This window comes from Biomphalaria glabrata, chromosome 11 (genome assembly GCF_947242115.1).
Source record: "Biomphalaria glabrata chromosome 11, xgBioGlab47.1, whole genome shotgun sequence".
NCBI lineage: Eukaryota > Metazoa > Mollusca > Gastropoda > Planorbidae > Biomphalaria > Biomphalaria glabrata.
The window spans coordinates 1,780,799-1,796,139 of NC_074721.1; the positions used below are offsets into that span (position 1 = coordinate 1,780,799).

The window sequence follows — 15,341 nt, forward strand, 5'->3', positions numbered from 1 at the left end:
GTGACTAGCGATAGGATTAGTTCAACTGCTGTCGAAAATCGCAAAACTAAAACCCCATGGCCCTATCTCAATGTCCTCGGGGGCCTGACAACGCTCCTTCTTCAGTACCAGGAAAAAAAAAAGATTTCTCTATGCTTAGTGCTGTAAAAAAAAAAAAAATATGTTCATGTGTTTACATTGGGCTGACGGCACTCCGCATCGACTTGTGTTTCCATTGCCTGGACTCCACACATAAAATCAACACACATACAACACACACGCAACACACAAAACAACACGTATACCCCCACACACACACAGCATTCTGATGCCCTACATACACCGCCGTTCCCGCAACACACACACACACACACCGCCAGAACCATTTCTTTTATTCCGCTTTTATTTCTCATCTTAGTTTTTCATTTGTCCATAACTTTGCCATATAACAAGGGCGCCGGTTCTCAGAGTTATGTACGTTATATGTTTGCCCCCTCTCAGGCAACACCCCCCCCCCGCCCAACTCTTCCTGTTTTCACCATACTTCCCCCACCCCCCCTCTCCGTCCACACTAATCCCCCCCCCTTGTTCCCATCTTTCAATTTGAAATAAATTCCGCATTTAAAAAAAAAAAAAATGTCTCCTGCCATGGTCCCGTGGAACTTCCAAAACTCTTGGGGGGAAACCGTATGAGACAAGCAAGCATACACAACTGACGTCCTTGTGTATTAAAACATGTCCCCTACTATCTGTGAACTAGGCGACGGAAACTTTGAAAAGATGCTCAAAGACAAAAATTTGGACATTCTCGAAACGTCTACAATAATAAAGAATTTAGATCTCAATCGAATGAAACTCTGTCCTAGACTACAGCCACTGTCATCTCTCGCGTTTTGTGCTTCTTTTTTGGAATAAACACCAGAAGCTAACTTCATTTGTTTCGGTCAATAATAATAATAATAATAATAACATTAATAATAACATCCATGATAACTGTGGACCAGCGTTATTTCGGAAATAAATTTCACAGGAGACTATATTTTATGTTCCGTTTCATGGTCGGACCGTCAGCTGCAGACAACTCTGCTCACACTCTGTGTTAGTGTCAATCTGGATGACGTCCCCTGCAGACTCGCTATCTAAATAGGAGTTCCCTATAAATGAGATATCAGTGGAAATATTTCTTGGATATCTGGTTTCATGTCTTCGTGAGTAAGTATTTGCATTTTATGTCCACTACCACCCACCATATCTGAGATTATTAAACAAATATTATTTGTTTGGCCCACACAACTTGTTTCTGTTCATACCATGACCTTTAAAAGGTCACAGATACGTTAAATTTATTATGCATGCCTTAAAAAGCTTAGCTGTTATCATAATTATTCATTTCTTATATCTTAAAACTGTTATGTCTTTGATGGACATACCATAATATATAAATCACAGTTAGGACTGCGTACTCACGCTAAATACTGCACCTCTAACTTTCAGACACGGCCATTAATACTATTAAATTTTCAAACTCAAAGCCATGTTTTTTTTTCCACAAATGCCGCCATCGTTGCTAATGTAAACAATGAAGCCGGAAGTTCCGGTATACGTTGACATGGGATTTGAAATTTGGTTTGAATTTTGTTTGGACTGACTTATTGCCAAGTATTCATTGATGGTATAGATGACTCAATGTACAGTAGGGCCTACTTAGCAAAGAAACAAATAAACAAGATATTTATTTAGTTTTGTGGGTGTAAATGGGAGGGGTGCAGAGGCTATGTTATTTTTACTGGAAGCGAACATGACGTGTTTTTATATATAAATATATATATCTATTCTACTGCGTTTTTACTATTAAGATATTTACCCTACATGACGTAAGTGACATTTAGTTTCGTATCTGGTTTCGAATTTTATGTAGCATGTGCCGTTGCGCCGGTGCCATATATTCCTATACTTAATTTTGTTCATCTCAAGTTCGTTTGAGTTTCGTATGTTTCTTACAATACAGTTTATCTCTCAAGAACGATAACTATCGTCACAAAGTGACATATTTACTTCAAGGGAAACAAACTGAAGTCATCTTTAATCATTTTCGTAGGAAATTATTTCCCATTCTATTGATATGCACTCCTTATCCGGTCCGCTGGTGGCCTCGTCGGGATAAAATGCAAGTTTAAGGAAACTTCGGACCAGCAGAAATGAGTTCTGTTTGAGAATGATATAAAGCAGGCGTACTGTTACAGGTAATTATTGTACGTCATTGTAACACAAGCAGACGTAGCTTGCTGTTTATTGACGTCTGTAAAATATAAATCTGTCTTATATATCTAAAGTAAAAGTAAAGCAAGTTCCCCTTTTAGACCTAGTGATCTATGGGGCAGATGATCTGCTTCTATGGCCCATGGTTAACGAGGGTGTCATGTGGCCAGCACAACTACCAACCACCTTTACTTTTCCCTAATGTTAGCTACCAATTAGAGCTGGGTGGAGTCAGAGGCGCCCAAAAGATCCCGAAAGTAAAAATCGCAGTCTTCACCTGGATTAGAACCCGGGACCCCCGATTCCGAATTCAAGCTTTACCGCTTAGCCACCGCGCCTCCTGTTTTTTATATATATTTTGTCTTATTCAGCACTTTGAGTTTCATACTTGGGAGTCTCAGAGATTACAAATCAAAAGGAAAGTAGGATTGTAATAATGATCTCAAGGATTCTGTAAACCTCTGAGCCTCGTTCTGGTTTGAACATTTTTTTTTAAAGCTGAAAACAGACCAAAATATTTTATTTTTTTTAATGTTTAATTCGAGGAAGTTAACTCTTTAGCTCCGTAATTATTTTCCACTTTCTGACAGAATTATTCATTTTATCACATTAGTACATTCTAAACTGTTATGATTTAACTTCAATAACATTTTTGTTTCTAATCAGAAAACTTTTTGGTATATATTTATTTATTTATAGGAGAATGCATGCTCTTTTTATATAACGCAAATACAAGTTTATAAAACCAAAATTGAATTTAATGGGGTCAAATCAATGACTCTATCGTCAATTAGGAGAGAAAGACGATGATAATGTAGTATATAAATTAGTAACATTGAACTAGATATAATCATTGGGATACCAAATGATTACAACATTAGTACATAAACATTTTTACTAATTGAAGTTAGTTTACATTCTAGGTAAAGTCCTTTCAAAAGTAATGAAAAAAAATGTTATATAGATCCTTGCTCTAACTGTATTACTTTATAGATTTGTTAATATTTTGCTCCCTCACAAAAACACACACACGCACAGACGGAATAATTACATGTGACGAGAGTAACTGTATCCATTTGACAAAGATATTGACTAAACTGCAATGCACTTATTTGGCGCTTTTTTCCCACTAGCATACATGTAAATGTGCTTTCAATATTAAGCTGGATTAATTAATTGGTAGAAAGTAGGTTTTAAATTTGAAAGATTTTTAAGTTGTTTTTTTTTTTTGTGTGTACATGTTGTTTTTTTTACTAAGTGTAAATGTGGTCATATATTTGAAGTAATTTTTTTTCACTAAGTGTAAATGTGATCATATATTTGATGTAATTTTTTTTCTCACTAAGTGTAAATGTGGTCATATATTTGAGGTGATTTTTTTTTCACTAAGTGCAAATGTGGTCATATATTTGAGGTAATTTTTTTTCACTAAGTGTAAATGTGGTCATATATTTGAGGTAATTTTTTTTCACTAAGTGTAAATGTGGTCATATATTTGAGGTAATTTTTTTTTTACTAAGTGTAAATGTGATCATATATTTGATGTAATTTTTTTTTCACTAAGTGTAAATGTGGTCATATATTTGAGGTGATTTTGTTTCAGTAAGTGTAAATGTGGTTGAATATTTGATGTGTTTTTTATTCAGTAAGTGTAAATATGGTCATATATTTGATTGACTTTTTTTCAGTATGTGTAAATGTGGTCATATATTTGAGATGATTTTATTTTTTAGAAAGTGTAAATGTGGTCATATATTTGAGGTAGTATGATTCATTATGAAGTGTAAATGTGGTCATGTATTTGAAGTAATCTTTTTTTCACTAAGTGTAAATGTGGTCATATATTTGAGATAATTTTTATTTCGATTATTTTGATTTTGATTATAACACGTTCTAGTTGTCTGCACTTGTTCTATAAATAGATCTCGATCTACCTGCAAGGTTTCCAAATGTGGGCAGGACCAAAGAACAATAAGAGAGTAATTGTAGCGTGAATCAAAAGCAGGGCCGGCCTTACGAATTGCGGAGCCCAATCTAATGGATGCTTGCGAGGCGCCTCTTCGAATTTTTTTTTCTTTTACAATAGCAGCCATTACTATTAAATAGACCATTGTATCAACATTTATTATCAATATTTATTTTACAACTGAAACGCAATATGCACCAGTGGGTTAATTAAAGTGTAACTTAAATATTTTAACCCTTTAAGTACTACATCTTTAAAAGCCTGTGAAAAGAGCCAAGACCGAAAGGGATATGTTAAACCAAATTAGCGGGGCCGAAATTGGAGCAATCGGTCCAATCGGCCTGAGGCCGGCCCTGGTCAGAAGTGTTTAAATTGAATTAAGGTTTAGTGAGAATTATTTCCAATCTTCATTTTATTTGAACTGATCAATCAATGTTCCTTTTGTATCGATCACACACACACACAAACACACACACACACGAATGCCCGCGGGAAAAAAAAACGCACAATTTTGAATGCGTGTCTTGTTCTTTAGTCACTTTCTGTATCAAAGTCACAGTTACGCCTATAAAGTATAATTATGTTACTGATATGTGTGTGTGTGTGTTAAGTAACAAAAAAAAAATAGGGGCGGGAGTAAGAAGGCCGAACCGTAAAAAAAAAAACAAAAAACAAAAAAAAAAAAACCGACCAAGCTTGAAACTCGTAATGGTTAATTAGAGAAAAACTTCCCCGAGCTCCAGAGAGCTTTAGTTAAAACTCCACTAAGCCCATGATGAAACACTGACCCATAAGGTAGCCATTAGCCCGGTATCAGTGCACGCTTTCCACCCCCTTGTCTCTCCCCCCCCCCCCCCCCCCCAACTCGGCACGACCCGGTCTTTTTTTTTTTTTTTTTAGTTCGTCCTTTCACCAAAGACCCTTTTAATTATTGAAGTCCTGATAACTGCGCGACGGACCAACAGCACGTGCCGTCAGTACTTGCACCTCGGCGCCCCTGTCTCTCCCCCCCCCCTGTCTCTATCTTTACCCACTAGTACTTACCCCAACTCGCGCCCACGACATCTATAATTTATAGGCGCCCTTCCATTATTCAAGTTACTTGCTGGATGTCACAGAGATGGTGGGGGGTGAGGGGGGGCCGGGGGGGGGGGTTTATGTTACCACTACAGAGCTAGGTTCTTGGGCTATGCTACGTATGCCTCCCTGTGACGTCACGATCCCCAGTGAGTCTCCTAAAGTATGTTAATAGGATCTGTTAAACGTGTGCCAGTGTAAATTATCAATAGGGGGTCTCAGCAGTGAAAGGGTTAAGTCATCACCAGTTCAGTGGTTTTATGTGTATGCGAAGCATGTAAAGACAAGGTCTATTCCTTCTATTTTAAAAACAGTCCGATGTGAGATACTAGAAAGGCAGAGCATAGCAAGCAAAATACAAACACACAAAAATACTGTTACGATCTTCTCTATCAGGCTTTCTGTAAACACTGCTTAATAACACTACTAACACAAGAACTTGACAACAAGAGTTTCAATGAACAGTGTGGCGTTTAAATTACAATTACATCGCCAGCCAATTCAACACAACTGGCTACACCAGGGGTTCTCAACCTGTGGGTCGCGACCCCCTTGGGGGGTCGATTGACGATTTGCCAGGGGTCGCCTTAGACCATCGAAAATGTGGATTGTTATTGTCTATTCTTCTATTGCTGTATGTGTGTGTGGGGGATTGTAAAAAGGGGTCGCCGAGCATAAAAGGTTGAGAACTGCTGGGCTACACTAACTTCAAATGCTTTTCTAGACTACAGAACAGCCTAACTAAACACTACAAGTCTCTCTAGCTCGTACGGCTACATTCTCGAGGACTCCCAAGGTACCACACAGTCCTTACTTCCTTGCTGCCCGGGATTCAACTGTCCTTTCTTACTCACTGTCTCTCGTCCGTGAAGGCTTTCGGTCACATGACAACAACAAGGGTCATACTTGCGTGCACTAGCAGTAAAGTCCCTTAGTCAACAGCCCTTGACCTGTGTGATTGGCCTGAGTCGTGTGTATCAGTAGGCCGCACACACATTAACCCTTTCAGTCCACCACTGGAGTTACTACAATACTTTAAAAAAAAAAAAAAAAAAAAAGCTTATATAAAGTGTTTGGATCAGTCAAGTAATTAAATTTGTAATAAGCCTCAGATGACAATCTATAAAGGGGACCAATTCAGCTTATACCACCACTTTAGTCAAGTACTATCTCTTTCTCTTTTTTATGAGATACCAAAAAAAAACGATTTATAAACAAAAATTATTTAAATAAATGCTGTTTTATTATTATTATTATTATTGATTCTTGTGTTGTCAGGCAAAAGAAATAACTGTGCGAAAATTTCATCTTGATTCGAGATTGAGTGTGAAATAACGTGTACAATTATTTGGCCAGACAGACAGACAAAAGTGAGTTATTAAAAGCTTTGTAAACATCAAGCAACCTAAAAACATCTTTTTTTTTAACAAAGCTTATCTCAGGAAAAACAAAACCCGAAATCACTACCATCTATCTAAATACTTCAGGAATAAGGGAACACGAATTGATTAACGAATTGTTTTGTTGATTCTTGTATTGATATCGACAATAATTGATTACTCGGTGCAAAGTTTCAACTTGATCCGAGAATAGGAAGGAGAAAAAACGTGTGCAAAACGTAAAAAGGGAAGTATCTCCACATGTACAGCCACATCTCTCAATAAGTAGAATTTATTTCCCTTGTTCGATACCAAATATAATAATTATTTGCCAAAAAAATTATTACTAATTGGTTGATTCTTTCATTGATTCGTGTTTTGTTAGGTACAGAAAATAATTGTGTAAAGTTTCAACTTAATCCGAGGATGGGTGAGGGAGAAATAATGTGTACAAAAATTGTGACAGACAGACAGACAGATAGACAGAGAGTGAGTTGATTTTAATTTTACGTCCATTCAGGAAACAGATACGGGGGAAGCTTGCAGTTTGTAAGACATATCTGAGCATAGACCAGAAGTATGTGTATGCGTATGGTGCGTACAACAACATACAAATCTGTCAGCAATGACCATAGGTGGCTACAACTGACTCTATGGTCAGATTTACGACAGTGCAGACTCTGGAACAACGATTCTCAACCTTTTAAGCTCGACGACCCCTTTTTACAATCCCCCACTCTGCCGCGACCCACTTTCTCCCCCCCCCCCCGGCACACACACACAGCAATAGAGTAAAAGACAAAAACAATAAACTTTTTCGATGGTCTTTGGCGACCCCTAGCAAATCGTCAAGCGACCCTCAATGTGGTCGCGACCCACAGGTTGAGAACCCCTGCTCTAGAACAACCCGCAGCGTCAAAACTATAATAATCTTTTACATTTACTTTTAACTGCATTTTATTGAAGCCTTTGAAAGAGGGCAGGAGCAATGAAAAAAAATATCCTCTCAGGGCCTTCACTACATTAAATCCGACCCTGCTTGACTAAAACAATAAAGTTGATCTGATAATAAAGATTTCATAAATTTAAACTTGGGTTATAAATCGAAACATTTCAATCTAGAAAGATGCACAAATCATCACAAGCAAGAGGGTATACCCGGGCTTCAGCCAACACAAAGTCCATTAAAAGTCATCACTAAAAACAAATTATCACATTACCACTAATAATTATAGCTAATTACGGTCCATTTCGTAATTTCATGTCTACCTGTAAAAACAATGATTCTCTGTGTTACAGGTAACTGACATCGTTGTCATAGCAGCCCGCATCCCAAAACAAACAAAAAAAAAAAAATTTAAATCTGTATAAACAGATAGGACGAAGGGGAGCGAACTGTATGGCTCCTTAGTTTTAACACTTATTACCGTCCTTGATTCTACCGTTTGATATATTACCTTTAAGTTTTAATTTTTATGACATTCCAGAATTTTATTTCTTAATTCCTAATTTGTTTCCTTGTAAAAAGAAGCAGCTTTCTTTCTCTGCTGCTCTAACGGTGAAAAAACACTATCTATAAAAAGCATTTTGCCATTAATTGTATTTTTTCCCCCGTATGAAATTAATGTCACTTCCGGGCGTTTAAGCATGATGGTAGACAAGGGAGGATAATTAACGAGAAGAAAAAAAGAAAGCGATTTTCTATCTCCCTTGTTTTCATTCTCTATTAGCCGTTGAGACATTTTTGTGTCATTTTGTAATGGCTTTTTGTTTTCTGACCACAAATTGACTTACTAATTGTTTATTTGGCTGCTAGTGTTGTTGTGATTTTTTACTTTTTGTTTATGGCGAGTATAGAGAAAGGGAGATGGGATGAGACGGCCCTACTAACCACAGCTGCCCCCTCCAAGGCTATGCGGGTGGATAATGGTTCTCTAATGAAGCTGATGTTACTCTGGGGCAGGGTAAGGGTTATGTCACTAAGTGTGTTTCTGTGTGTGGGTGATGGTGTGGGAAAGTGTGTGTGTGTGCAGAAAAGTATATTTGAGTGTGTGTGTGTGTGTGTGTGTGTGTTAGAGGTAATTTTGTGCGTGTTTAGCGTTATGTGTGTTTGAGTGCCTAGCTGGTCATGCATGTTTTAAAGCTCTGAAAAGTTTTAGTTTAAAAGTGAATAACTTATTAAATAAAATAAGTTTCATGTTGCATTATGGGAACGAAAACGTTTTTGATGAGACGTGGTGGCTAAGCTGTAAAGCGCTTGGCTTCCGAACGGGGGTCCCGGATTCGAATCCTGTGAGTCCACCCAGCTCTAATGGATACCTGACAATAAAAAAAAAAAAAAAAAAGGTTTGTAAAATGTTTTCCTAGTTCGTGAGTACAGCCTTCGATTCTAAAGTAAATACAAAAATAAATGTCGGTACTGGTACAGATTTCATCACTAAAACGGGTTCAACGGAGAATTTCGGGTTTAGGATATTGGAGAATTTTACGACAATAGAAACAAGCTCCACGTCTTGTCAGACTCATTGATAAATAACGCAAAGGTTTAACTTGATCCGAGATTGGGAAATGGAAGAAAAAAAAAAAAAACATGTTCAAACTTTTTTACCTGAGATGAACTCCTATTGGAAAATCAGAGCAGGAAGGACTCAATCCTCCCGTAGTGCTCTGGCAAGAAACTGGGCCTTTCGGCGTAGTGCCTCGTAGCTACCATAATACGTTTCATATAAACTTTTTTTTTACTTTTTAATAAGAAGTCATAATGTTTTTCTTTTTACTTCACTGAATACAAAAAAAAAAAAAAAAAAAAAAAAAAAAAATATTTGAATCAGACATTCACGTGATCTCAAGTTTAGTTTTGTGAATTGGACCATTCTGAAAAGTTGCCCAGTGTTGGCGTTCGGACATTGATGGTGTGTGTCGTCTGCAGTGGATGGTGTTTACGATTGTAATGACCATCACCGTTCTTCCAAACAAGAATCTCTAACTTGGAATCACCAATTAGTTATTATCTTCTACTGCCCTCCTTTTGTGGTAAACCTGTAGTCTAGTGATTGAATAATGTAGCAATCTCAATGAATCTATGTTGTATTTATTTTATAGCAACAACAAAGTTAACTTTAAAACCTAGAAGTTATAGGTAAATGTGCTGGACATTATAATTTCATCTATATAACAAGAAAATGTGATTAATAAAAAGTTTTATATAACCTAATCGTGTTTTAAAAATGGTAATAAATCTTTACATACAATATAATATAATGCAATACGATACAATACAATACAAAGTTGCCTGATTCGATCAGGAAGTTCGATGGTGATAGGTAAGATATTCAGTAGCATTATTAGTTTTTGCTAAATAAACCTGACAGACGGAAAAACAGAACGCTTACAAATAATAGAAGCATCTTTCCTTCGTAGCCGAGACAAAATAAAAATAAGGAGACAACCCAGTAAAAAGTTTAAGAAGTGTTCAATATGAAGTGTTTCATTAGATGCGTTAAAGAGAAACACATTAAATGTTTAAAACACATATGTTTGTAAAAGGATATGACTTTTTGTAAATGATATATTTTTTTTTAAAGGAGCATTTTTAGTTCCACCCCAATACCTTCCCTCACAAACAACCCCCCTTGAAATCAAATTTGGTATAAATCTATTCAATGTTTATAGCCTACGCATTTCTAGTTTGGTGATACTGATTCAGACATTGCAACATTAAATGGCAGTGGTCTAGACTAGAATACTGGACCTAGAGATATGGTATAGAAGATTCTAGTTAGGTGATACTGATTCAGACATTGCAACATTAAATGGCAGTGGTCTAGACTCTACTAGTATACTGGACCTAGAGATAAGGTATAGAATATTCTAGTTAGGTGATACTGATTCAGACATTGCAACATTAAATGGCAGTGTCTAGACTAGAATACTGGACCTAGAGATATGGTATAGAAGATTCTAGTTAGGTGATACTGATTCAGACATTGCAACATTAAATGGCAGTGGTCTAGACTAGTATACTGGACCTAGAGATAGGGTATAGAAGATTCTAGTTTGGTGATAATGATTCAGACATTGCAACATTCAATGACAGTGGTCTAGACTCTAGACTAGAATACTGGACCTAGAGATATAGTATAGAAGATTCTAGTAAGGTGATACTGATTCAGACATTGCAACATTAAATGGCAGTGGTCTAGACTCTAGACTAGAATACTGGACCTAGAGATATAGTATAAAAGATTCTAGTTTGGTGATACTGATTCAGACATTGCAACATTATATGGCAGTGGTCTAGACTCTAGACTAGCATACTGGACCTAGAGATAAGGTATAGAAGATTCTAGTTAGGTGATACTGATTCAGACATTGCAACATTAAATGGCAGTGGTCTAGACTCTAGACTAGAATACTGGACCTAGAGATATGGTATAAAAGATTCTAGTTAGGTGATACTGATTCAGACATTGCAACATTACATGGCAGTGGTCTAGACTCTAGACTAGAATACCGGACCTAGAGATATAGTATAGGAGATTCTAGTTAGGTGATACGGATTCAGACATTGCAACATTACATGGCAGTGGTCTAGATTCTAGACTAGAATACCGGACCTAGAGATATGGTACAGGAGATTCTAGTTAGGTGATACTGATTCAGACATTGCAACATTAAATGACAGTGGTCTAGATTCTAGACTAGAATACTGGACCTAGAGATATAGTATAGAATATTCTAGTTAGGTGATACTGATTCAGACATTGCAACATTAAATGACAGTGGTCTAGATTCTAGACTAGAATACTGGACCTAGAGATATAGTATAGAATATTCTAGTTAGGTGATACTGATTCAGACATTGCAACATTACATGGCAGTGGTCTAGACTCTAGACTAGAATACTGGACCTAGAGATATAGTATAGAAGATTCTAGTTAGGTGATACTGATTCAGACATTGCAACATTACATGGCAGTGGTCTAGATTCTAGACTAGAATACCGGACCTAGAGATATGGTACAGGAGATTCTAGTTAGGTGATACTGATTCAGACATTGCAACATTACATGGCAGTGGTCTAGATTCTAGACTAGAATACTGGACCTAGAGATATAGTATAGAATATTCTAGTTAGGTGATACTGATTCAGACATTGCAACATTACATGGCAGTGGTCTAGACTCTAGACTAGAATACTGGACCTAGAGATATAGTATAGAAGATTCTAGTTAGGCGATAGACCTATGGATACAGACTTATAAAACGGTGCGTAAAATGTTCCTAAGAGTGTGTTTATTGATTAAACTCTTTTATTAAATAGCCTGCATGTGAGAATACCCGCTGACGTATGAATGTTCAAGACATAGATTGTCTAGACTACTCTAGGTCAACAGTGGGTCTGCCCACTTTCCTCTTTCCTTGTGGGTTCCAGTCAAGTGCCTGCCTTGCAACAGTGGTAGCTGGTTTTCACAGGGTATGTCCTATCCAGCTCCATATTCGTTTAGTGATGTCTTGGGCTATGGGCTTTTGTCTAGGTCTCTCCCACAAATCGATAGTAATCTTTTCTGGCCACATAATTCCTAATATCCGGTGTAGGCATCTGTTAACGAAAGTCTGGAGCTTTTTCCATATTTGTTTTAGTGACTCTCCAAGTTTCTGAACCGTATAGAAGGACAGACTTTACGTTTGTATTATAGATTCGTATTTCTGCATTGTGTGTACTGAATATTTGGGTGTAATGCTATGTTGTGTCATGATACCCTTGTGTAATTTATTATTGCATCTAGTCTAGGCGCCCTGTAGTGTTTAATTTGGGCACATTTAGTACTTTTAGTATTGATGATTATGTATTCCGTATTATATGTGTAAAACATTGTTTGCTGTTAATAAATACTAATTCTACACTCCTTTGTTGAGTGCACTTTATAATACTTATACGCTTGTAAAGATCTACATTTGGGGCATTAAATTACGCCCCTCATAGAATCATACCCTTAGTACATCGAGCCATTTGTCTATAGTAAGAACTGTACATAAAGTTCTTTACAGATAGCAGGGCCTGAACGGGCTCCCGATTAAATCATTAATCTCAGTAGTAAATCTAGAGCTTGAAGACAATGCCTTTTATTATATTTTGGAAATGTGTTTCTGTACTTAAGGTTAGATGAATAGATGTTTCTCTGAATGTGTTTGCTAAGCATTGGATGTTATCTTATCTTATGAATTACAGACGTTACTTTAAAAGAGAAGATAATTACTCAAATATATTTCATGTGTCATTTAGTCGTGAAAGTTAACCAGTGACTTAAACTCTGCTAAGTCGTTGGTTGTCCTGGCTGATTCAGGCAACCCATTCCATTCTCTAATGATACATGGGAAGAAGGAGCACTTGTACGAATTGGTTCTAGCGTATGGAATAAGAAATGTGCATTTATCGTGTGCGTGTGTGCGTGTGTGTTGTGTGTGTGTGTGAGTGCGTTTGATTTATAAAACTTTCTTTTAATAAACACCCTAATGTTTTGCTTGATTTTTTCATAATTTCATCATTATGTGAATGCTGTGATAACTTTTCATTTATTATTACACCTAGATATTATGAGTTTTTAGCCTGTATGACAGGTTTACCATGAATAAATTAAGTAGTTTGTATTTATTTTAATTTGTATTATTGTTACTTTTAATAGCTGGCATTATTAAATCTATAGCTCATCTGAAACTAAATGTGAGTATATTGTTCATAAAAGTTATATTGAGTTATAGTTAGTTCACAAAAGAATCTTGTTCAAGGTATACGTTCTACAATAATCAAAATATAAAACGCCTACAACGGTTTAGTTGTACTAACTGTCAGGAGCTATAATCCAATTAGAACACTGGGATACTGGGAACTGAAGAATGGTCCAATAAAATACCTTATGAAATACACATTTCGTTGGAATGATATAGCTTTCTTTAATGTTATTACCTAGATAAAACAATAAAGATTTGTAGATTCTATATAGGTATAAAATAAGAAGGTCAAGTGATGAATCAACGCTATTTATGTAATCCTGAAGGATTATGCGTTACTTTGGAGAATATGTAGAATAAAGGCTTATAAAGTGACCTGTCAGTGGACAACTAGTAGGCTACATTCCAGCCACTGGCCAGTGATCAGCCGGCACGTACAAGACACTGACCTCAGCTCGTGAGTAGTCATGACTTCTCACGCTCGGCGCTAAAGTCGTTAAAGAGTCAGCGAGAAAAATTGAACCCCTGGGAATGCGTCCAGAAAGAGGGGGGGGGAGGGACGGAACAGAAGGAGAACTCACTGACCAGTCATTCGACACAGCCTCCCCACCCCCCTCTACACACAAGGAGGCTCCCTGCCGGGACTGAAATAGTCACACCGGTTGGACTTGATAGGTCCGAGGAGTTGACTGGACGTAACCAGGTACTTCGCCACAGGTGGAATGATCATCGTTAAAACAGACTCGGACGATGCTGCCCGCCAGGTGTGGAAAATGAATGGGAGGTGACGGGCGAGAGGGGAAGGATAACACTGACAGGAGTCTTGTGACAGCAGTGACGTTTTGTCATACTGACAGTTGATTGACATTCACAGTGAGAAGACCGCGCCGCTTTAAGTAAAATAGATCATCTTTTATTTTCTTATTAATAATAACTTGCAGCCTGATGAACTATAAATAGACTACTCACAAGCTAATTCTTATATGCGTGTGAGTCTTAGACGCTGACTGCAGAGCTAAAGAGGAGGATCCTAGCAATGGAATTGAGATGCTACAGAAGGATCCTAGGCATCACATTTAAAGACCGCATCACAAACCAAGAGATTAGAGACAGGGTTACTGCAGCGATTGGACCCCATGATGACCTACTAACTATCGTAAAAAAAAACATAAGCTAAAATTCTCTGGACATATTACAAGGTCTTTGTGGGCTCGCAAAGCCCTTCCTTCAGGGAACAGTACCAGGAAAAAGAAGAAGAGGCAGACAGAGAAAGAGATGGAAAGAATGGACGGGCCTGCCATTGAAATAGGTTCTAACTAAGGCAAACGTCAGAGAGGAATGGAGAAAGACGGTCGACAAATCTTGTGTGGTGCCCCACCGGTCCAACAGACTAAGGGATAGGTAAAGGTAAAGGTATAAAAGGTAGCCTTACCATGGTCAAATAGTAAGACCTACGTACAACTATTCTTGTACACAGACTAGAATTGAGTGTGTTATCTAATTAGGCTCAGCAAACTGCGGCACGCGTATTCTTTGGGGTTATTTAGAAGACTGACGGAAGATGTCCAAAACTTGAAAGAAAAGATTTTTATTTGGCATAATTTTGAGGGAACATTAAAACCAATAACGTGTTTAATAGTTCAATGATCGGATAAAATGACAGATACACTGAAGGGATATATAAAGATCTATCAACCCGTAATGTTAAGCGCATTTGCGACTAATTTTTGGTCATTCCGGTGGAAGACTTGTGTTCAAACTCATTTTAAACAAAAATCTAATATAAAAATGAATTGATTTCCTTTTTTTTTTTGTTAGGTTACAATTTTTTTTAAAAAGAACTTGAGATCTTCTTGATATGCTGTAAGTAAATGCCAAAAAAAAAAAAGGGAAGACAGATATGGTCTGATATCATTAATAATATCGAGTGTAATATTCAAATATTTTAA

General features: G+C 37.1%; 1 long non-coding RNA gene across 1 annotated transcript in view; it reads left to right on the forward strand.

Annotated features, from left to right (window-relative positions):
* Nucleotides 1–623: 623 nt before the first annotated feature.
* The window catches only part of LOC106065133 (uncharacterized), a 55,723-nt gene continuing 41,005 nt past the window's right edge, over nt 624–15,341 (forward strand). Inside the window, exon 1 of the long non-coding RNA XR_008773756.1 lies at nt 624–1,191. This is a non-coding gene — a long non-coding RNA (uncharacterized LOC106065133). The remainder of the gene's footprint in view (nt 1,192–15,341) is intronic.